The following is a 23,483-nucleotide window of genomic DNA, read 5'->3' on the forward strand; positions in this document are numbered from 1 at the left end:
ATTTGAAGCCAGTCTCAAACTGCGCCCAAAATCAAGGTCCTTCCAATTTTTTTCTTAGCTGTCATTTATATGCTTGTTTAAATTTGTTGTATTAGGACCAGGTTTCTTCAGCAGCATCAGAAAGCTTTTTTTTGCCTTATTAGGTTTGGCCTCATGTTGTTTTCACACAATTTATTTTGAGAAATACGAAAAGCCAGACTTTGTTCAGAAGTGGTCTCTCCTTCAAGTAGGCTACAAGTTTAGATTTAACCTAATGACCTTTTTTTTTTAACTTCCTTTAAAATGTGTATGTTTCAAGGTATCAACATTTATATGAACACACATGACATATGCCTCTGACCAATTTTTATTGTCATTATAGTAAGGATACTCTGTAAATATTAAAATCTCACTCAATTTTATTGAATACAAATCTTTTTTTTTCAATAACAGCTGACAATTATATGGGTTCAAAAAAGGGGCTGCAAGCTTACAAAGGGGAAAAAAGACGAAAACTAGACCAATCAGCAAGCTCACACTTACTCACTCTCACAGAGGTGCCTTGACCCCCCCCCCTCCCATTCAGAACGATTTCCGTCCAGAGGGAAGTATTATTTGTGTAATTATAAGGTCTGGTAGAGATTAAAGCGGCGGTTGTACAACTGTCCTCTCTCTCTCACTTCTCTCCTACTGTTTCTCCTCCCACCCTCTTTCTGCTCACCTCTCCTCTCTTCCCCATTTTTCTCCTCACCCCAACCGGTTGAGACAGATGACCGCCCACAACTGAGTCCGGTTCTGTCAGAGATTCCTTCCTGGTAAAAGGGAGTTTTTTCTCTCCACATTTGCCAAATGCTTGCTCATTGTGGGATCCCTGTAATATTGTAATATTGACCTCACTATGTAAAGTGCCTTGAGACAATGTATGTCGTGATTTGGCGCTTTACAAATAAAATTGTATTGAATTGAATTGAGGTTTGGCCTATCACAACCAATCGGCTGCTGAAGTAAAACAAATAAGACAGCTGGCACTGATGTGGATACAGTAGGTGTGTTGGATCAGCTAAGCTGACTGTATTAAACAAACTATATATTATCATTTTTACATTTGTCTGTTGCTCTGACCGAAGTCACACATTTCCAAACACCTTTCGAAAATGTGAATAGGTCTTGAGATGCCAACAAACAAAATACTAAATAACGATAGAAATCAAATGTAAAATCCTGTGATCGATAAAGTATTACACAGGTATTTTTATCATTTATTTATTGTCACTGCATCAGAGGGATTTATCATCAAAACAGAGTGTCTGCAAAAACCTCAAATCTGGAAGGGAAGTCACATACTGCAATGTCATCAAAAGAGTCTCTCCTAAGTTGGACCGAGAGGAAGGGAGAGTATAAATACTGTGACAGAGACTGGGGAGATTTCTGTGATAGTGATACATTTTTGGCAAACTGTAAATGAGGGAAAGCCATTTAAAGCTCTGTCAGCTCCTCTGAGACCAGTGTCTATAATCCTGAGTGAAATATCTTTAAAAAAACACAAAAACCTAATTCTCTTTTAAATGCTTTCAACAAGAGTTTGATTTGACAAACTCAACACTCTCTCTGTGATCATGGATGTAGTGACTGACCTATTTGGATTTTGTTTTCGGAATCAAGAGGGATTTATATTTTAATGTTTGATTCCATCATATTATATTTATATTTTGATACAATGCAACATTGCTGATCCTTGCTAGAAGCTGGCATTTTGCTTGTCTCAAGGCCTGCAGCCATTTCATTTAAATGCATTGTTCCCCTCACCACATGTTTTCCTCCGTCCATCCATCATCTACCCCTTATCCATTTAAGGGTCGTGGGGGGGCTCGAGCCAATCCCAGCTGACACAGGGCGAGAGGCAGGGAACACCCTGGACAGGTCGCCAGCCTATCGCAGGGCCACATACAGAGACCAACAACCATTCACTCTCACATTCACACCTACAGTCAATTTAGAGTCTTCAATTTACCAAACCCCACACTGCATGTCTTTGGGCTATGGGAGGAAGCCAGAGAACCCAGAATGCATACAGTGCTCCAGTGAGCAGCAGCCTGAGTACCACAAACTCTCAGACAGGTCTGATGTCGCACAGGCACAGACAGGTGAGCTTTGAATCATACAACACAATAGTCCATTTGCTTTAATGTACACTATGTAAGATTAGTATCACTTATCATTATAATGTTAATGTGCCTTTGGGGTGTAAGCTAGCTTGCTGAGTCGCTAATGAAGCTGACCCAATGACTCTACCCCTTTACCCATGGATACCCAGTGTTCCTCCCCTCATGCCTCTGGGCTATAAGAAAGAGTGGACAGCGTTCTGGATTTTGCTCTGCGCCTTCATGACTGCTGTGCTAGTGGACTTCATGGATGTTTGATAAGATGTCTATGCGACTTGCTTCAGGCTTGAAAACATGGGTGTATTTATAGAAATGGCGACCAACAAAGAAGATAATGTTTTGAAAAGAAAGATTATATTAGATGCTAAAATCATTGATACCATGGTTAATTCATGGCCTTTCCTTCAAAGTTTTGCCCATCAGGAATTAATTTGCCATTTATCTATTTACTGTATAGTACAGCATATCAAATGAAATTGATACAGTCTTTTCAGTGCCTTACCACTTTGATCTATAAGCAAATGCTTTTTTAAAAGGCTTTTTTTGTTTTAAGCACGCCATAGCGGCTACTCTGGCACACCCCCAGCAACCATGATAAGACCTGTTTGGATACTCTAAATGCATAGGAGAGGAGCTTCAATGCTTTCTCTCCGATCTCCTTTAGCATAGGGTACACTGGACTTTCCTATGCGAAAGGAAAGGAGATATAGACGCCCCACAATTCATTGCGGCAGCAATATTTAACATGACGCGCAATGCACGATTCAATTGAAAAAAAACTAGAAGAAGTAGAAGAGTATGAATATGACCCAGAAGAGACGCACATCATCATGTAAGTTACCATTGCATATGAATAATTTACATCTGATGTCACACATCACTGATGCTGGATGGAGCCGCTGTGTTTTTTGTAGTCCATCTTTGGAAATTTCTAGTGTCACCACGTCAGACGCACGTCAATAACATCTACCGTCGCATGATGACGTAGTATAGTGAAAGTCGAGTTGGATTCTCTGAGCAGTGCTGTCGGCTTTTCCTAAGACCTATCAGTTTCTCCTTTACACCTTTTATTGACCTCATGACGTTTTCCACTGAGGTCAAGGAATAGTCGATAGGAAGGAAAATTCGACCGCACCCCGACACCTCCTACGCGTGCTGGAAGGGGTTCACCAATCACAACAGAATGGGCCAGCTGACCAATCAGTACAGACTGGGCTTTATCGGGAGGGGGGCCTTAAAGAGACAGGAGGTAAAACCAGGCGTTTTAGGCAGAGGCTGAAAAGAAGAGTTCCAAAGGGTTTGTTCACACCGGACGCGATGTGAATTTTTTGCTCGGATAGATTACATACAAAGATGCAAATAGACACCTATTTCGCAGCACTGTCTCTGGCGACGGGAATGGTATCATGTGCGCGATTCGGGGGACGTCCACCGCTCAAGTTGAAATATTTGAACTCGGGCGACATATTCGCGTGACGCGATAGCCAATGAGCTATAAGATCCTCCCTCCGTCACTGTCAATGTATATCAGGAATGGAGGATCACTACTGTTGCTGTGTGTGAGCAGCCCGACCGGGGTTGCTATTTGTATCGCGACAGGGTGAAGAAGCAGAGGGCTCACCACTGCGTGTGGCTTTCCCATTCATTCCGGTCTGCCTTCTTTCCTTCAACAGTTCCTGTTGTGCGTGTTTGTGTGTGTGTTTGTTCAGATGAGGTTTGTCGGAGAAAGTGGACTGAAGAACGGACAAACGTTCGCGCTTATGACATAAATAAGCACAAACGTGTGCTCGTGACCAAACTCGTGCGAGCAAAGCAACGCGGAAAATCCCCATCGCGCCCGGTGTGAACGCACCTTTAGAATGGACAGTCTGAGGAAACTGATGTGTTTTCAAGTAATAACCCATGAACCTGAATATGAGTATGACTTGTCCCCTTTAAACAGGAGTTAACTATTGGCTAGCGGCTAGCTCCGCTACTTATTGACCCAAATCCTGCTGATTTGACAGGCACGTTAAACTTGTACAACCCCCCACATTTAAATTATTATTATTAATTTTTTTTGCTACTTTTTTGCTGTTTGTGTCACACTGATGCTTTTTGTGACGTTTTTTTGTTGTCGTTTTGTTTTGTTTTTGAAATCTCAAAAGATGCTGTTGCAGAAAGTCCAGGCAAGCACCTGCCAAAAAGGGGCGAACTGCTCATTGAGGCGCGGATGTCGCAGTTGACTGGTGCGTTTTGAATGTGTGTAGGAACACGGCCACGGCGGTGAAAGGGGTCGCTGGGCGCCTGCCCGCCTCGTTCCGGTCGCGTCGCTCCCCTCCTCTGCCATGCATTATTCAAGTTGCGACCAAAGAGCGGAGAGCCAGGGCTTGTTGACGTCAGCAAACTTGTCCAGCCGCTGCCGAGGCGAGAGGAGGAGGAGGAGGAGGAGGGAATGAGCCGCTGGATGTGGAGCTCGGACTGTGTGCGCAGCGCTCCGGACCTCGGGCTTTTTTTTTTTCTTTCCTTTTTCTCTTCGTCTTCCACTTCCACTTCCACGGGACTGCTCGGACTTCTTCGCCTTTGCTTCAGAGTAAGTAAAGCGGGTCTCCCCCGCCTCCCTCCCTCCCTCCATCTCCCTGCCTGCCTGCCTGCCTGTCTCCCCCCGCGGCTGCTCAAGAGTTAGCTGTCGAGTTCCCCGGCCGCTGTTGGTTTCCCGCCGCACACTTTCCGCCCGTGCGTGACTCGGACACTCCGCCGCTGCGCACGTGTGTTTTCTCTCGTTTTTTGGACTCTTCGCGTCGCCGCGTTGGCCAAGTTGACGCGCCGCACGCGCGTGCGTCTCCGAATTGAAAACCCCTAACGGGGGGGGCAACTTTTGTCGCGCAAGTCGCGGGCGCAAGGTGGACCGAGCTGGACGCGTCGAGTTTTCAGCCGCTCCGTCACTTCGAAGTCAGACCCCGCACGAGTGCGTGTGCGTGTGCGTCGCCTCCCCCTCGTGTTGACCCTCGTTGTGAACGTTTGGGGCCATTTCTTTGCGGCGTGAAAACAGCCCGGCGCCGTCGCTTTGCCTCGGCGGCGACGTGATTGCTGTCAACTGTGGTTGAGTATGATGATGATGATGATGACGATGATGATGGAGGGATACAAGAGAACGTCTCTACTTCAAATACTGTTCGTATCACGACTCTGCACGTGAGCCACGTCTGTTCTGCTCTGTGGCCAAACATCACATCATGCGCTGTGCACTGTGCGCAGCCTCCATATGGATGCATGCGTGTGTGTGTGTGTGTGTGTGTGTTTAGGCTGAGCATTATTGAGAGCATCGCTCGTATTATTTGCTGCTCTGGAGGCACAGTGAGACGAGTGACACTCAGATTGAACAAGGTATTTTCCCTTTTCATCTTCCCCTTCGCCTCAACATTCTGCCTGTGCGTAATTGTTCTCCACGGCAGAACAGAGGATTCTGCCTGGTGTCAGTTTTGCAAAGTTGTCTGCCACTGTGTGCTGAGAGGTAGGCTATATTGAACTCCAAACAAACTCCAAAAAACTTCAGCAATGGTTTCAACCAGTGCTTTTAGGGTGGATGAGCTGATCCGTCAGTGTAGCACTTGTGGTTTCTTGTTCTGCCCCGGGTTCCTTTTTTGCCTGACTGGTGAATCACGCCAAGAAAAAAAGAGTGTGGTTTGCGAAATGAAGAGAGAACCTGTTGAAGTCAGCCACAATCATTGTTTGACACATATGCACATTTGCAGTCTCCAGTCCCCCTCCCATGTGGTTGATGGTGTAACATGCACTGAACAAGCTGTGGATTTTATTATCCCAGCCACTAGAGGCAGTAATTGAATAGCTGCTCTCCAAGTGGATCACACTGCATATGCTGTGAACATCAGCATGGATTAGCCTGTACACTGCTATGAATTGCAATTCGTCTGGGGGGGGTACTAATACAAGGTGGTCATGTTGATCTGATTGTAAGAAAAAGCTGCAGAAAAGTCATATCAATTAAATCACAGTCATGACTCATCCCAAGTTATAATTATACTTGATTTATTGAGCTGGATGAGCTTTCCCGTATCACGACGTATCCAAAAATGTGGTTGAAATAAATCAGCAGTGTGATTATTGTCTTTTGTAAACAAGCCTGCTGCCACTTGTGTTTGGATGAAGTTATACGGTATTTCTTAATTCCTTGTTGAGCCAAAAAGGGCCCAAATCCTATCATTGGAAACTGCTGACTGTGTTGCAAAGCTGCAATCGACCACATTTAATAAACAGGGGAAAAAAAATCACATTCAGTTTAGAATTTGTAATTTACAAAACAATGCAGAATTAACAAGACTCTTTTTCTATGAAAACAAAACCATCCCAATGGAGGACATGCAGATGAAGGAGGACAATTTTTTTTTAGTCCATCTCTGCTCACTCCGCTGTCAAATGAATAACTCTGAGCTATTGTTCCTCATTTTTCTCTTGCTATTTATTTACAGGCTTTTGGCAAGTCTGGTTTAAGTTTAGCGTGTCATGTTATTTTCAGAGTAAGCCAGGATCCTCATCAATGCAATCATTTGACATGTCAGTGGATTTAGGACATATTTATTTTTCTTAAAGATTCCATTGATGATAAGTCACATTTTGAAATAATTTATGACCTGCAGTTTACAATACATAGGACATGTCTGTATATTAATATCTTGAAGGGAGATACTATGCCATCGCTATTCTAATTATTTTCTATCACTTGTCTTGTGTTTTTATTTAATTGATTATACTGGAGGCTTTGGGTGATGCACAGGAGGTATGGAGTTTGCTTTGTTTAGGTGTTTATACTGTTATCATGAATGTACAACAAACTGCTAACTTTTTATTTAGATTTCTAGTTATATAGGCTTCAATTGATATTACCAACCAGCCTACAGCCAATATTCACAAATCACAATTTGCATCATAGGACTTAAGAAACAATCAGTACACAGTGCAACATCCTCTGTCCCTAACCCTCGACTAGAGTGAGGAAAAAGTGCCAAAAAAAAACACATCAACTGGGAAAAACCAACAATACATTAACTCCACCAATCCAACAAACAACCTCGACCTCAGTATCTTCATATTTAATCCACTTAAACTACATACTGTTTTTGAATATAAATAAATGCATATACATCTTATGAAATATACTATATTTCATAATATTGTACCTTTCCTCAACATATTTTATCCTTCACCAACTTCAACTTCAACGTCTGTACTAAGGATCGACCGATACAGATGTTTTAGGGCCGATACCGATTTTTTTTTCATTAGCCTTAGCCGATTTTCTTGAGCCGATATTTGGAGCCGATACTACTTTTGCTCCCTCAATTTAATAGTTAAATAGAATTAAATTCAGCGGGTTGTCTCGTCTGATCTGAGTCTTAGTCAAAGTGGGGTTATGGCCAAGGCCGTGGCTCGCCTCCCTGGGTAGAGGGAGACGAGGCTCATGTCACTCTGGAGCATCTCGGGCGTTCCCAACGCACCGGGACTCGTCCGCTTGCGAACGGGATCCCGTTCGCAAAGCCTGCGGCGCGGTCAGCGCGGAGACTAAAAAAGTCCACTGGCAGCCGCGCCCGACTCTGTGGAGGGCCCGACGGGGGGCGCCGCCAGTCCCAGCCTGCCGAAGCAGAGAGGGGAAAAGCGGGGAAGAGAAGGAGGGTACGGGAGGAGAAGAGCCAGCCGACGAGCAGAGAGAGCACGAGGACGTGGAGGATGCGTAAAACAGCAACCACGGGCCTCGCGCCCGTCTGTCGGCGGGGGCCCCCCGAGATTAAAAAGTAAATTTCCACGAGGCAAAGGGTTTGGAGAAAAAGGAGAAAGACAAAAACCCACCAGGCGCTCCGTCCACCGCCACCCACAACTAAGCCGGCCGGGGCCAGCGAGAAGTCGTCGGAGGTGCAGTGGCGGCGGCAGAGCGGGGTGGGAGACATTAAATCCCCCTCCCGCTCTCTAGAGGAGAAGGGAGAGTTGGGTACCCGGCGGGCGTGCAGCGCGGCAGCCTAGGGCAGAGGCACCGCTACGGCGCTGGGTAAGTGGTTCCGGAGAGAAAGGGGGCGGGCCCGATAGGCGACCGGATCTGCCCTCCAAAAAAAAAGTCATAATGCCAGTAGTATAGGTTTCTGCTTTATTCTGTCCACTGTGCTGCTGTAACGACCAAAATTCCCCGTTGTGGGACAAATCAAGGTATATCTTATCTTATCTTACCTCGGTGCACGTGTGTTCGTACTCCACCCTGAGGAGAGGGTGTGTGGGTTTTGATTCAAAGTGAAATGTAACAGGTTCAGTGTGTTCAATTTACACAGTGCATTTAACACCAGCAACCACATATTCAGACACTGGCTTTAAGTCACTTGCAGCAGAATTTCCGTGAGGAAATTGGTCAGTGGAGTTGGGTCAGTACAATCAGTCACCCGCTGAGCGGAATCAGACTTGTCCTGACAGGTCCTTGTTATCAGTGTTGTTACTGTAAGACGGCTCAAACTGTGTGACATCGTGCCTCTGCTTGGTGTTCCTTTTTTCCCAAGCCTAATAAGCCTAATATCCAGCTAGCAATTATTAGTTTGAATATAATCGGCCTCTGCTTTGATAATTGATACATCTTTCAGTCATTTTCCAAACCAGAATAGCAAAAAGAATGTAAATGCAGATGATGCTGATGCTATTCAGAGCTGGTTTTAGCCATAACAATTTGCTGAAACAAATGCTCACTTTTGGTTGGCAGTGCCATACATGCCAATAATTCAGTGATCCCCTGCATACCAATGTCTAGTTGTTTGTTGTTTCATCACAGAGCAGAGAGATAAACTATAAATGTTGTGTCCTTCGTTGTTTTTTTTCAGTATCTTGCTCCATATTCATAACCTGCTCCGCGACGGTTCTTCAGGACAAACTGACACTTTGGAACAATTTTACTCTGTCTGGTTCTGTCAGCTTTACAGCAGCAACACGGCTCCCTCACAAATTCTCCTGGAGAATGGCAAATTTTCAAGTGAGTGAGCTAAAAGCTAAAACGTCAGCGCGACATTGTCTCTGTTGGAATGTCGTCTTGTGAAAGCTGCTTGTTGGTCACACAAACTCCACCGAAGAGCTATAACTTTATCCAGGACCATTTGTCCTTGTAACTCGTCCAATTCAGCTGCATGTCTCCTGCTGTAATGATGCTCGAGATTGACCATTTTCATCACTACGACCGTGTCTCCACAAACCACACACACTGGCTTATCTTTTAATTCACAAACAAAAACAACTGTTTGTCCATTTTGAAAGCACAACATTCTGCATCTACTTTTCTTTTCTTGACAGTCGCCCTGATAGTTGTCAGCGATGACACTTGACAGTTAGTTGTTTCCCTCATGCTGACAGGGACCTGACAGGCAAACAGCAAGAGGGGGACGAGCCTGAAGGACATGTTATTCTAGTATTTTATGTTTTTTTTTTTGTTTTTTTTAAAATCACAGAATGAGTGAATTTTGATTGTGTATCTATTTTTTCGTAACTTTCTCCCTGGTTGTATACTGCCTGGAGGCTGGAGGTTCCCCACCCCTGTTCTGTTCAGTATGTGGTCCTTGTCTGTCAGTATACTGTACAAGGCAATATATCAAAAGACATTTTGATTTGGCAGATGAAAGGGATTCTGATTACAGTTTGATGTTAACATATTGATTCATCACATCTGAGAAATTGCCACATCTTGGCACATTCAGTAGGTATTTAAAAAAAATCAGTGTATTGCTACAGTAATGTTGACAGCACTCATGTTTTGCCACTCACTGCCTGCATTCAGCAGCATCAGCAGACCCTTCAGGCATCGGTGCAAGATCCCTCAGTGACTGATGACATCATTACTATCAGCCCTCGCTTCTCATTCCTCACTGTCATTAAAAACCCTCTGACAAAAAGTTCATCGTTCCACCCAGAGCTGTTGGAAAGCGGACCATCAGATATGACTTTCTATATGACTATGACTATTGCACCTCCGGAATCACAACAGAACAGAAGGTTGACAGTGCTAGGACTGCTCTATTATGGCAAAAATCATGATCACAATTTATTTGGTCAACATCTAGCAGACTAAATATCTGGACAAGTCGGGGACCCCATCTCCTGTAGCATGAGCTGCGATGTGACAGGCAGTGATTGCAGTAATCTGGAAACCTGGGGGAGGAGCTGGAGCACAACAACACACTTTACCCATATTCTCTGCATTTCCGTGTTTCTGAAAACTATTATTAGCGGGGCTTTTTCTGTCAAGTTGTGCGTTTTCACTGCAACAGATGATGAGAGTAACCTCAAACCGACTTTAATGCGGAACCACATATTAACGAGTGAAGTTATTTCTCTCCATCCTCACAACACACAGAGCGCCCACTCAAACTACTTCCTGTTTCTGACCTTTCAACATAAGAGTATCCTGCAATATATTGCACAGCTTCTGTTGGACGTCGATCGTGAAAGTGACTGTAGAGAATGGCATATTTTCCCATGTTACTTCTCGCGTGTGTTTTTGATACATTTCTCCTGGTGAAGTATCGTGTTGTGTGTGATTCCCCCTGTCGCAGATGAGTCACGACTGAAAGCCTGCGATTATAAGACGGCAAGTAATGTAGTATGAACTCTAAAGCGATCTTTTACGACTTTGTAATTCATGTAGTGTGCCCGAGCCATAACGGACGGATAGACATCGTCAGTAGAGAGAGGGAAAGAGACAGGACTGACAGGGAACAAGCTCAAAAAACTGCAACCTGCGACAACCAATATTTGTAAGCGACTTTACAAAAATTGGACCTCGGCTGTCGGAACTCAGGGCTAAGAATGACACCACGCATGGCGAAGCACGACTGAGAGCGAGTTTGGGCTTTTAGGGAGGGGCATGGTACGGAAAGAGGTGCACTGGATTTAGAAGGCAAGACAAAACAAGAGCCTCATTGCGAAACGGAATGCGGCATAACAATCATTTTCTATTACTTTCTTTTCATAATCTTTGGAAGCCATAATCGTATTCAAATTTGAAATATGATTAATTGAGAAGCCCTAGACATTGCTACTCATTAGTTTAATACCATTTCTATCCTCATCATGTCTTTGCCAAAACAAAATCCTACTTATAGGCTAAAACCAAACCAGTCACTTGTTTGATTCAAGATAATTTATATTTTTGTGTGTTGACACTCACAAATGTCAAAGCCTTCTGTCTCACCATCTCTGTGATTGAATTAATCTACTCAGCAGTTATCATACATCTCAATGAATCAGTCATGGGCTTTGACAAATGAGAGCAGAGGGAGCCTCAGGTCCATCCATGCTGCTGCCTGTTCATACTAGTGTCCTGTTTCCTTTGTCTCAATTTTTCTCGGATGAGACGTATTGTTTCATTAACTAGAGGCTCCTTTCAAGTGCTAATGGGTCTTTTTTTGTTCATATGATGTGCCACTCTGTAAGTATATTAAGATGGACAAAGAGAAAGTCCCAGCCACTTAAAAACGTATAATTTACATTCAGTGCTTTGATGTTTGAGCTGGAAAAATACTTTTATGCTAATGTCTGCAGCAGAAATTACGGCTGGGCTATCAGATGATTTTTTATTGTGTCTGATCTTAAAGACTTTTCAAGCGAATTGTGGAGATCGTGACATGTTATCAAATTTACACTATCTAACCTAATAGCGTGGATCCACATGATGTCCACAAATCAAAAGAATAATTGCACAATGCAAATAATACACTTGACACATTTACTCACCCTGTTAGGAGTCACTGCATTACTGATGACTTTGTGTCATGAAAGGAGAATGATAACAGTGAATAGTCTCTGAAGACAGAGCAGCACAGAGTCTCTGCCCTCATTACTATGTTACTAAGGTTGTTGGGACATTCTCTGGCTCTCTTGCTCTGAAGCCTTCTCATGATTCCCAATAGAGGTAAGAGCGTAGTATGCCTATGCAAAATTGTGAAAGTATTTGTACCTCAATGCCAAAATCCAGTAATATAAAACAAATTAGCATTCTTGGGTTGCGAACAGGCTGCCCAAACAAATCTTATGTGCGTGTCAGGGCCAATCCAGACCTTGAATATAGGATTCATTAAGTGACAACTGCAAATCATATAATTTGAAGGTCGTGATTTATTTAATTTTTTCACATTTTGGACATTTTACTGACCAAATTATGTAAAATGTTTAGACTCCAGTATAGTGGAGTAGAGTGGGTAGGTTTTACTGTATAGTTGTTTGAGGTGGGAACATGGGCTGCTAGTTCAACATCGACCAATCCAAGTTTTAGTCATGCTTTAAACATTGTTAGTGACAATGCTTCTGTAGGTGTTTAAAACTGGTTCTGAATTAATTATGATTTTTATCCCCCACACGGAACAGTGAAACATTAACATTTAAACAGGGGTTTGTGTGGACCCTGACCGCTGCCTGTTAACTCAGTAAAAGGTGTGTAGAGAGTGATGTAATAGAATCATGACTAATGACAGAAAGTGGTACTACATAAAACATAGAAGACCTAAAAGACAGAATTAAGAAAGCCTGTGTCATGGACATTTTCCTGACTGGACAGACTGTTGGACTTTCCTGATTAAAAAGCCGAAAGAGTCAAGGGTGAATAAATCTGCCAAATAAGTGAACGAAACAAAGTACTAATGAAAACCTTCATTGTGATAGATGAACCATCTTTCTGGCCTTGCTCTTTGGATGCCACGTTACAGACCAGAATAGAAATGGCTCAAGGTGACCAAACAGGATCAGCATTTAGTTTTGTATAGTACTTCTCCCAAGATTGTGACATGTTTTTAGTCTTAAGATCTGATGTAGTTTGAAAATCACACAGGACGAGTTTAACATTTTCTTCACGGGCACCTGCTTGTGCAGGTCAAAGTCAACTGCAAATATAGTCAGTCAGGGCTCCAGATTGCGACCATTTTTGAGAGTACTTTTACAACTACTCACACACGTGCGACCTGCAAATGTGCAGGAAAACAAACAAATGAGGGAGTGAGTCCGCACACCGCCAGTATAGGCCAATGTGTGTGAGAGAGGGCAGAGTCCGGGAGTGATTAGTCAACTTCGAGGGTGACTCGTCGGTGTGTCTTCACGTCTACGCAGGAATTAAAGTTCTCAGTTGCTACAATTTCAGTCAATTAGATTCCAGGCAGCAGAGATGGGGCGGATTACTCGTGAGCACGGATACCCCGACTCACCTTCAGTGTTCTCTTGCTCCCGTGGTCTGCCTCCCAGCTGGTCTGGTGTGGTTTAATCGGAACAGCGCACTCTTTTATCCCTTTCACTGGCCCCGTCCAGACCGGACGTCTCGGTGTCGCCCCCTCCTCATTCCCCTCCCCTCTGGAAAAATGTGGCCTCTAAAAAGGTAAATGAAAATGACTTGGCCAGAAAATGTTGATTATTGTGTTGCAGGCCGATTAAAGGTGTGCCCCTATATTTTCTGCTTGTGCCCCTAAAATTTTCATTATGGGCTACAGAGCTCCTAGTAGAAAAAGTTAGTCTGGAGCCCTGTCGGTCTTAAAATATGCTGGGGGTAAAACTGAATTTTGATAGTTGATAGTAGTTTGATGATAATGTGATGAGGTGTCCAACACTTCATTGATAAACAATATCTTGTGGTGTGACTCTGAACAGTTCTCTAATGATATTAAAGTTTGAAAGTCAATCTTTTAATGCTTATTTAACACATTTCATCTTGTAACATTATAGCTGTAATATTTTCATGCCTCCACGTTGGCCTGAGTGGCGACTGGGCGGATTTGGCATTTAGTAAGAGAGAATGTTTCTCTGGAGAGAAAATGGTTTCCCTTTGTGAAACAAGAAGAGTGTACACATGTTATGAACCCATCTATGAAAGCACACATTGCACCCTTAAAATAACGGTGACTTACTGCCTTCAATTGGTCAATCGCTGCCTCTAGATAAAAACGGGCCAACAATGTGCCTGACCACACCTCATCTTAAAACCAACATGCTCAGATGGGCAAAAGTGTATTTGCTATTTAAACAATATTATTTGGATGGCAGCTCTGAGATATACGCTGGTGACCTTTCCAGGATATACTCCGCCTCTCGCCCAACATCTGCGGGGATTGGCTCTAGCCCCCCGCGACCCTCAAAGGATAAGCAGTATAGATAATGGATAGATGAATGGGTTTGACTGTAAAAAAACAACTGTAATGGTCTGAAACTTGTAAAGACACTTGGGTGGCACTTGGTACTGTTTTGCGCCATGTGCAAGATAGGGCCCTTTGTGTCTATAATCTCTAACTATAGCCCTTTAAACCTTTAAACACACACGAGAAAGTGCATTAATACAAAGAGTGCTTTTGTATTCATAACCATCTGTTGCCCATTGACATTTGGAGGAAATGTCTTTGGGATATGCCAGATTGTAAGCAAATCACAGCTTAGACAAGGGAAGCCAGTGATGGAGAAAAATGAGCAGGCGGGCTTTTGAGAAGAAGGCTCCCCATCAGCCTCATTACATTATTGCTTTCAAAATGTGACCTCAGACTTGCTGTGATTCGAGGCAATTCACAGGGACTGATTTGATTTGATGTGGTCTGCATGAATCTGTGGCTCTGTGAGCAGCACTGCATGATGTGTGCTGTGTCATACTTTCTGTCTGAATCCAGTGTGGCATCCATAAAGCCCATATATACCGCACTTAGTCATACAGTTGCAGATGTTTAATTATTAATTTGTCTTGATTTTAAGGTTTATTTTTAGGAATGGGGGTCCGTGTTAACCTGTTACACATGCTTGTGTTATTCAAAACTGGGTCATGACTGAATGTCAATGAAGATTGCTTGTCATAGAATGGACATATTAGGTTATACATTTTGATTAACGAAAGTGTCCCTGCAATGTCATTTCCTGATGAACATGCTTCCACCTTTGTAGATGTGCCGATGGGATGGGATACATCGCTTCTCACAATTAGCAGTCAAAGCAATCAACATTTAATAGTGATGGTTACTATAAATAAACACAGCAGACATGCACTGAATCCTAAATTAGTTTGCAGTTTTGACGTTTTGCATCTTTGTCCTTATCACAGCAGCGAGCTCTGACACATTAACAGGAGATGCCCGTTAATTTGCTGTGGAAATCAAAGCTAGTACACTCCTGTGTCTGCCTGTTTTGGTCAAAAATTCCTACAGCTCTGTGCTCGATCAATACCCCATGGAAGCTTATTTGACTCATGGCTTACCCACGGTGTAGTGCAGATTAAGCTATCCACTCAGACATTAAAGCCTCAATTCCCTTGCTCAAACACTCAATGAAAAAAAACAACCAACTGGCTAAAATAAAATGCATTTCGAAAAAGTTTGTTGAAACCAATTAAAACGGAAGGGGCTGCACATAACATCTGCAGGACTACTGGATGATTCCATGTCACATCAAGAGTAAATAATTAAATACACAATGAGAACCAAACTGGGGAAACGTCAGTGGTTAAACACAACGAGGAACAGGTGAAGAGAAAGTCGGACAATGACCAGCTAATAAACAGAAAAACCTACACAATAAAGAACAGAAATCCATGGCTACCAAGGAAGAAAACAAACACCCAAACCAGTGAAAACCATGTTTGACACATTAACAAATATAGTTTTGCTTAAAGGTATGAACTTAATTAAAACACCCAGCTCCTTCCAGTGATATAATGGTTTCTAGGGTAGACTTTGTCATACATAGGCACTATGTACTTTTATACTTTTTCATTTTTAATGCCTCAAAGATAAGACATTTGATTTCTTTCAGACATGCTCCTAGTCCCAAAGAAAATACTATAACATGCGTATTATATATATTTTTTAAAACAACTAAAAGATCTGATGGGGTTCAGTTTGAAGATATAGTGGGTTAGAAAGCATGTAATAGTTTTTAAATCAGTTTTCAGAAAACCATAACTTAACAAAGACATTAAAGACACCTGTTGGTGTCCAACAAACCCTGAAAATGTCAAGCCTGAATAGTTAAAAAGTAATGACACACGGAACTTTCCAATATTTTAGCAACACTTATTTATCATGGTCAGGCTTTTGGATTTCTGTCAGAAACTCGTCAAACATTGCAGCACAAGTTGTTGAGCACAATTAAATAATTTATATGAAGTATGAAGCCAGTCCAAGGTCTTCAGTCTGGAGGCTTCTGTTGATTTGAACTGTAAGGACCCTGTCATGAACTGTGAGACATCCACTGACAAGTTAAGATTGTTCTCCGCGTGATTACGAAGGAGGCAGAATAATATGCAGGACTTGCTAATCCATCAGAAAAGCAAGGCTTGCACTACTACATGAATACAGGATATCTCCCATCCATTTGATTTTAACGATTTTAGTATAGGGGATGGCACCAGGGGTCGTAGGAATCCTTACCGAAATAATGCTTTACTACTTAAATAATGGAATTCATCACCTGTTCCAAAAACTTTAATTCAATTCAAACTCAAAATTATTCAAGTTAAAGTAAAAATGTTGATCTGTTTGAAGACTGTATTACAACACTGAGTGGGGCCAAGCCAAGAGGGGGTGCCTTCACTTTAATCTGATTGGGCTATCACTCAACTAGAATAAAAGCATATGGCTGCAATGTTCAGCTTTCAGAAGTTGAGCAACAGAGTTGAAACGAAATTGAGATTAATGCTTTCCATTGCTGTTCCTGTGTTCTCACCGTCATATAACAGACGGCAGCTTCAGTGTTGTCTGTTTTCCTTTGTTTTGTTTGCATCTGTGCTTTTGTTCTTCACAAACATATTGTAATGGCCATGTGCAGTATAACAGCCTGTCAAATAAATGCTTTCAGAATCTGTGCGACATTCACATATTCTGTCCATCAGCTCTGACATATTTTATGTTTGAAGGGCCCATATTATGCTCCAGGCACCTTTTCAGGCTGCCTCCACATATATTTGGTTATCTGGTGTGTCTGCCAGCCCACGGAGAATGAAAAGAAAACAATAAGTCGTTGATTCGTGGTTTGGGTTGGCCGTGCAGACAGTCTGTAAACGAGCCATTCACAGCCCGGGCGTCAAGTGACGTAAGTTGACTCCTGCTACTGGGGTGACCACGCCCCCAACCTGAGCAGCACCTCCACCCTTGAAGTGCGGAAAAACAGATCGCGTCTGCACCATAATTTTCTCCCCGCAAGCGAACGACGACCGCGGGCATGGCCAAAAGATATAATAATGTTTGCTCTGTTGTTGGATGTACAGACCAACATAAGTCTGTACATCGTCTCCCAGCATCAGAGGACGCAAGAGCTGAGTGGACTGCATTCATTGTTGATGGAAATGTTCCAGCCACAGTTGGTAAAAACCTTTGGGTTTGTGACAAGCACTCTTTGTCGGATAAGTTGTCCTCCGGAGGAGGCAAATGTACGTTTTCAATATTGTATGTGCTCTAGGGCTGGCTGAAAACTGTATCACGATATAAGTGATACACTTACTACCCCGGCACGCCGGCCGGCGTAGCTAGACTCGCGGCCGGCCGGGGTAGCTAGACTTTTGCTCTGGTTTCTTCCAACGAGGACAAAAAAATTATCGAAACGCTCTATCGAACGCATTTTCTATTGATAACGTGTCTATCGCGATACATATCGTTACCGTTCTATCGCCCAGCCCTAAATTGTGCTCTGTGTGTAATTATGGAGAACGTGTTCGCTGTGCCTCCCGGGTCTCTACGTCGTGTTTGTGCCTTGTCACGTGCGACTGTTGTCATGGCAGCGCAACGCCGTGGTTGCGCTTCAGACCCGGGAAGGAGCGAGGCGGAGTGAGTCGGAGCGAGGCGGAGCGAGGCGGAGCGAGGCGGAGCGAGGCGGGGCTTAGCGGTACACGAAGGGAGGGGGGCGAGATGTGAGCAGGAAAGCGCTGGAATCCACCATAGTCTCACAGGGCTGTTTATACAGAAAGAGGAGGGTGCTGTGTGGCTTGATCCTTGAGGTTTTTTTTGACATGGAATGGCAAAGACATGTTGTGCACACACCTGAAAACCAATGTAACTTGTGTAAAAGGGGGCATAATATGGGCCCTTTAAATATCAATGTGAGTATATACATTTGAATATATCTTGATATTCTGCTCTTTCTTCTATCAGTGGGCCAGTGTTAAATGTTGCATGATGGGAATGCAAAGGAACATGCAACTCCAGTGAACTGGTTGGATTAAGTGTTGCAGATACATTTTATACTAATGTTTCTCATTTGTTGGAGGAGGACCTGGAGATCTGGGTATCCCAGTCCGAAATTAGGGACAACTATGCCCTTCCATGTACTGCCTTGTATCTCTTGTTAAGTCACATTACTGAAAAGAACTGTGCACTGCATTATAAAGGCTTTGGATATCTGCATTTCATCATACCCTCACAGATTCTGCTCAGCATTTATGGAGCTGACAAACAGTGTTTAGAGCTGATGGCTCTGAGCAAATGAGACAAGCAGACAGACTAACGCTGTCACCACTGGTGTTTCAATTTGGCTGAGGCTTTATAACGCATGTCTTCTTGGTCCAGCCCAAAAGAAATCCCTGACATACGCCTGTCTAAGACGTCCAGAGTTAACTCAAGAAGTCAACCCTTAAAGAGCAAAACGGACTGCTTTTTATGGCTCTTTTAATTCTTAATGAGTACCATTAATTTCAAAGGGGCAGGCCTGAGTGCTTTGCAACTGGCATTTTGTATCCACCATTATCCTCCTTCTGGTAATGAGTTGGGCTAAATTATGTTTTTTTATTGGAAATGTTTAGCACTTTAGATAGTAGACTGGTTTCTCTGCTCACTCTCTTGAGTAGACTTCATATCTCATCCTCACAGGCCTGAATGGCTATTTATGTGTTGTGGATGTTTTGCCAGGGCTGTAGTCTGGAGTAAATACTTTTACTTCTCAAGTGTATTATTTATTTTCTCCTACACTATCAGTGTGGAAGCTTCCTCCATAAAAAATCATTCACATTTAAACTAATGAGATTTATTTGGGCTCATTACAGTGCCACCTCCCTGTGAATACACAGCCAGGACTTTTAGTGTTCTACCGTTGTTTGTAGCCCTGAGATGATCACAACACAAGCCACTTCATCACTTTGATGTATATATATATATATATTTATATTATCATGTCAGTTTCAAACCTAAATGAAGTAAAAAAAAAAGGGTGAAAATAAATAACCACTTCTCTGAAAAGGTAAAGAAACAAACTCATTCTATGCTGGAATATGACTCTCCTGTCCTGTCAATTGTACTTTTTCAGAAAGCAGTAACGATGAAAACTGTCAGGGTCCATTTATCCAGTATTTTTGATGAACCCAACCAGACACTTCTTTTCTAATCTGCTATACAAAATCTGGCATGTACCCAAAGCCAACCATCAAGAAAAGAAAAAATGGTGCAAATGGCACAGTATGGTCAGGAATGAAAGACATCAGTTGGGTGTCCATCCACGTATTTTATGCCCATTTTAATTTTGCCATAAAAAAAGGAACGTTTTAAATTGGACAAAATCTTGAAATTGCCATTTGTTGGTTGAAATGGAAACATTTTTTTTAAAACAACAAGAGCAAAACAACAAGAGGATACAAATGATATAAATAAAAAAATTAATAAAATGTATATATATATATATATATATATATATATATATATATACAAGTTTGTAAATCCTAACCCTAACCCTAACCCTAATCCTTACAGGTCTATCCAAAACCAAGTATTCCTCATCAGAAAAGTCAGCAGCATAGTTTCAAAGCTGATGCCACTGTACAAGTAAAGAGGTACCTCAATACTGGATAACTCCCTCGGGCAGACCTGTAATGGCAGGCCCATGAGGCTGTGTATCTTCCCCTTCATACTAACTGCCAGTTAATATCTGGCACTTACTGCCAGATCTGTTTCATGCAAACTCATTTAAAGGAGCCGGTTAAGCCCTAACATAGCTGAACAAATTATATTTTTCAATAAAAACCTGTAACAGCATTTGTATTTGTGCATTTGTGCTTCTAAACAGATTAGTATTGTTGCATAGTCAGGAACAGAGGGACACTTTCATTCCTCTGCATGACCATCCTTATACTATGGCTAGAAAGCTGTGTGGACCACAACTTGGAGAGCACATGATTGCGACCTCTGTGACCCTAGTTCTTGTGATTTTTTTTTTGAGGTACAACTCTCGACACAGAGCAGCCCTGGTAAGTCTTCCCCCAACTCTGAGGATGCCTTCCTGGAGGACTGGGCTAGGCTTGAAAAGGCTGCCGATTCTCTTTACACCTTAACCTTTTTGAAGTGCAGCAATCTCCTTGAAAAACAACTTTCCTTGACTATAGGGAAGGATCTCCTGCTCTGCATCCTCCACCTTGAGGTTACGAGAGTGTGCTCTTGAGAGACTCCACAACTGCATCTCTTTGATCTTCAACTACAGTAGCACTGACCACGATGCTCCTTACCTCCTCACCTCCGGATCCTCTGTGGTTAGGTCCACAGGGTTTGATAGGTTCTTGGGCTAGTCTTTACTGGGCTTGGTGAGAAAATTCGGCCCCTGTAACCAGGTGTGGCTTTGGAAGAATTTCTCTGACTTGAGTCCCCTCGTCTGCTGGGTTCAGTGAGGTATTAACATCCTCCAAAATGATCTCCACTCGGTTGGCGACAAAAGTACGAAACTGCTTGTCTATTTCATTGCAGCTGCAGTTCCAATTTCAACATCTTGCCAGAGATGTGGGCAACCATGGTGGCTGTGGTGAGCTCCATGCATGGTATAGTTATGGGCTTGAGTGGAGTCACTCTAGCCTTCCCCATTACAAGCGCACAGTGAACTTGGTTGTTGTTGTTCTTTTGTAGCAAGTAGCTAACTTTTCCATTACCGTCTTCACTAGCCTCAGCAAAGAATACCGATTCTCCGAAGCCTGTCGGCTTGAAACACCTAGGGACAGGTGAGGCCTAGGGACAGGTGAAGCACTGTCTTCTAAGTAGACCACTCCTCAGCAAACTCATCAGGTATCAGAATATCCCAGCCTATCTTCAGTCAACAGAGGACGTGCAGCATTCTCTTAGCTGTGAGCACATCTGGTGCCATCCATCCTTTCCACATATATCTTGCATGGTGTAGTATAATGACACTGCCTCTTCTTCTGACTGGACTGATTTAAGACAGTAGTCCACATAGAAGTTGTGAAGCACACTGTTGACTGCTTGAATGTTGGACTGATGTCTGTTGTCTCCTACACGTCACCTGAGATCCACCAGAGTAACCTCAAAAGGTTGGAGTCTTCATCTGACACCTTCCCCTGGTAGAATATTGCTTCTACGTCCTCTTGCCTGAATCTGGTGATGACGCCAATGATAGTGCTGGTGAGATTTGGTCCGTGGAGCAGCTTATCATTCAGACTAGTGCCTTGATAGGATGCTCCACAGCCAAATACCACTCAGAGCTTCTGCCTCTTGGGGTGATAAACCCTGTGGTGTGGCAGAAACCACACTCAACCATCAACTTGGCTTAAGTCTTTGCTATGTACAGGCTACTGGCGTAGCCCTTTTCAATGGTGCCAATCAAGAAAGCGGTGTAATCTACGTAAAATGTTGGATTCTTGAAAAGCTTCCTTCTGAGATTCAGAGCAGGGTGTTCAGCTACCTTTCTATTGTTGTGCATCTTTACGTCCTTGTTCCTCAGTGGCAGGGCAATACTGTAATGTCATTCTTCAATTCTAGCTGACAGTGAGGCCATGTCAAGTCATCTTGCTCGTACTCAGGGAAGTCACACTTCAACTGCTGACTCCAGAGTTCATCCAGTCTTGTGACTTGCTATACGGTTCGCTGAAACCTGTATTGACCCACTTGCTGTACTGTGGACGATGGCTTTCCGGAGGAGTCTATTCATGGTCCGGCCAAGCATTGTATCTACAGCATATGGACCGTCCTCTACACTGGCAATGACTTTCCAGGGTTCAAAAGCCATGGGTTCATTAGTCCCAATAAGCACGCTTACCTCTGCATCTATTTTTGGAAGGAAGAACTGCTGAAGATGAGGCCACTTGACTACACTCTCTTGTAGAGGAATGTTACGTTTGGTTGGGAGAATGTATATGGAAGCCCAGAAAATCATTGCAGTCTAGGCTGCTCACTTCCAAGCTGGATACAATTTGACTGTTAACAATCCTTTTCTCCCCCATGGTCTTTAGAAGGATGTGTCTTTCTGCCCGTGAAAATTGAATATGCTTTCTGTGTTCTCAGCATTTGTTGCCCCGCAGGTCACAGAGTCTGTACTGACGAACCCAGTTGCAGCTGACTCTGATAGTACATCCTCACTTGTGCAATATATATATATATATATAGCATGCAGGGTAGCTGCATAGTCTAACGCTTCCATGTACTCCACATCAGTCATAGCACTACGACATCCTGTGAGATGGAGGCCAAAAAAATTGAGAACTTCTTCTTCGTCTGACTTTATCATTGGCCAGTTCAGAGCCTTGTTGACATATGCCACTGCACTTGTAGGCATTCCCGAAATGTTCATCCAAAAAACGTCTGGCTTCATATAAACCACGCTCATGTTCCATATGGAGACAGCTCCTTACCAGCTTCCTGGGCTCTCCACTAGTATACTGCTTCATAAGGTTGAGCAGATCTTCGCTGCTCTCTGTCTTGTCCTCTACTCTGTTTGAAGGCCTGATGAACAGCCGATATTCTAGTGGGTCTCACAACCTGTTTGCATTGAAAACGAGTGCCTCCAGCAGTTGAAAAAATCACTGCTGATGAGAGTGTGCCAAAGGTTGTGGGCTCTTAAAACTTTAACAATGAGCCTCCAAGATCTGTAGAACTGCTCATAGTTCTCTGTAACATTATACAGTCATTCGAACCACTGATAATATATAAAATGATTTATTAAGGAATTCACATCTCTAATCACAAATGCATATATATACAAATAATTAAAAATAATGAAAAGAACTCAAAAACATCAAAATTTCAGAGCTGGCAGAAATGTTAAATATTTTCAGTCTTCTGTTCATTGTTTCTTTGCTTTATCTAGCTCACCAGCTTGGCTGGTGGTTGTTTAGAAAGCTTGCCTGGCAGTGAGACCAGAAATGAGGCCAGTGAGGAAATCTGGTGTGTAATTGCAGCACTGACAGCGGTCCGGGTTAGCTCTTTGTGCAGGGGCCGAGATACAGTCCTGGAGGGAGACTCCTCAGAGACTGTTGATGCGAGCACGGTTGGATACTGTAAAGTCTCTCTGGCCCACTGCCACAGCAGCTAAGATCATTCATCAGGAAGAGTTATTAATTGTTGCTGAATTATATGAAGTGCTTTCCTCACACTCATTACTCAAGATATCATTACT

The 23,483-nt window shown here is 43.1% G+C and overlaps 1 protein-coding gene across 1 annotated transcript in view; it reads left to right on the forward strand.

The window, feature by feature from the left end:
* The first annotated feature begins 4,343 nt into the window (after nt 1–4,343).
* Nucleotides 4,344–23,483, forward strand: part of gulp1a (GULP PTB domain containing engulfment adaptor 1a) — an 81,561-nt gene continuing 62,421 nt past the window's right edge. The window contains exon 1 of the mRNA XM_047337071.1: nt 4,344–4,713. The gene's annotated coding sequence lies outside the window, so the exon portion shown is untranslated. The remainder of the gene's footprint in view (nt 4,714–23,483) is intronic.

Source organism: Scophthalmus maximus, chromosome 14 (genome assembly GCF_022379125.1).
Source record: "Scophthalmus maximus strain ysfricsl-2021 chromosome 14, ASM2237912v1, whole genome shotgun sequence".
Classification (NCBI taxonomy): Eukaryota; Metazoa; Chordata; class Actinopteri; order Pleuronectiformes; family Scophthalmidae; genus Scophthalmus; species Scophthalmus maximus.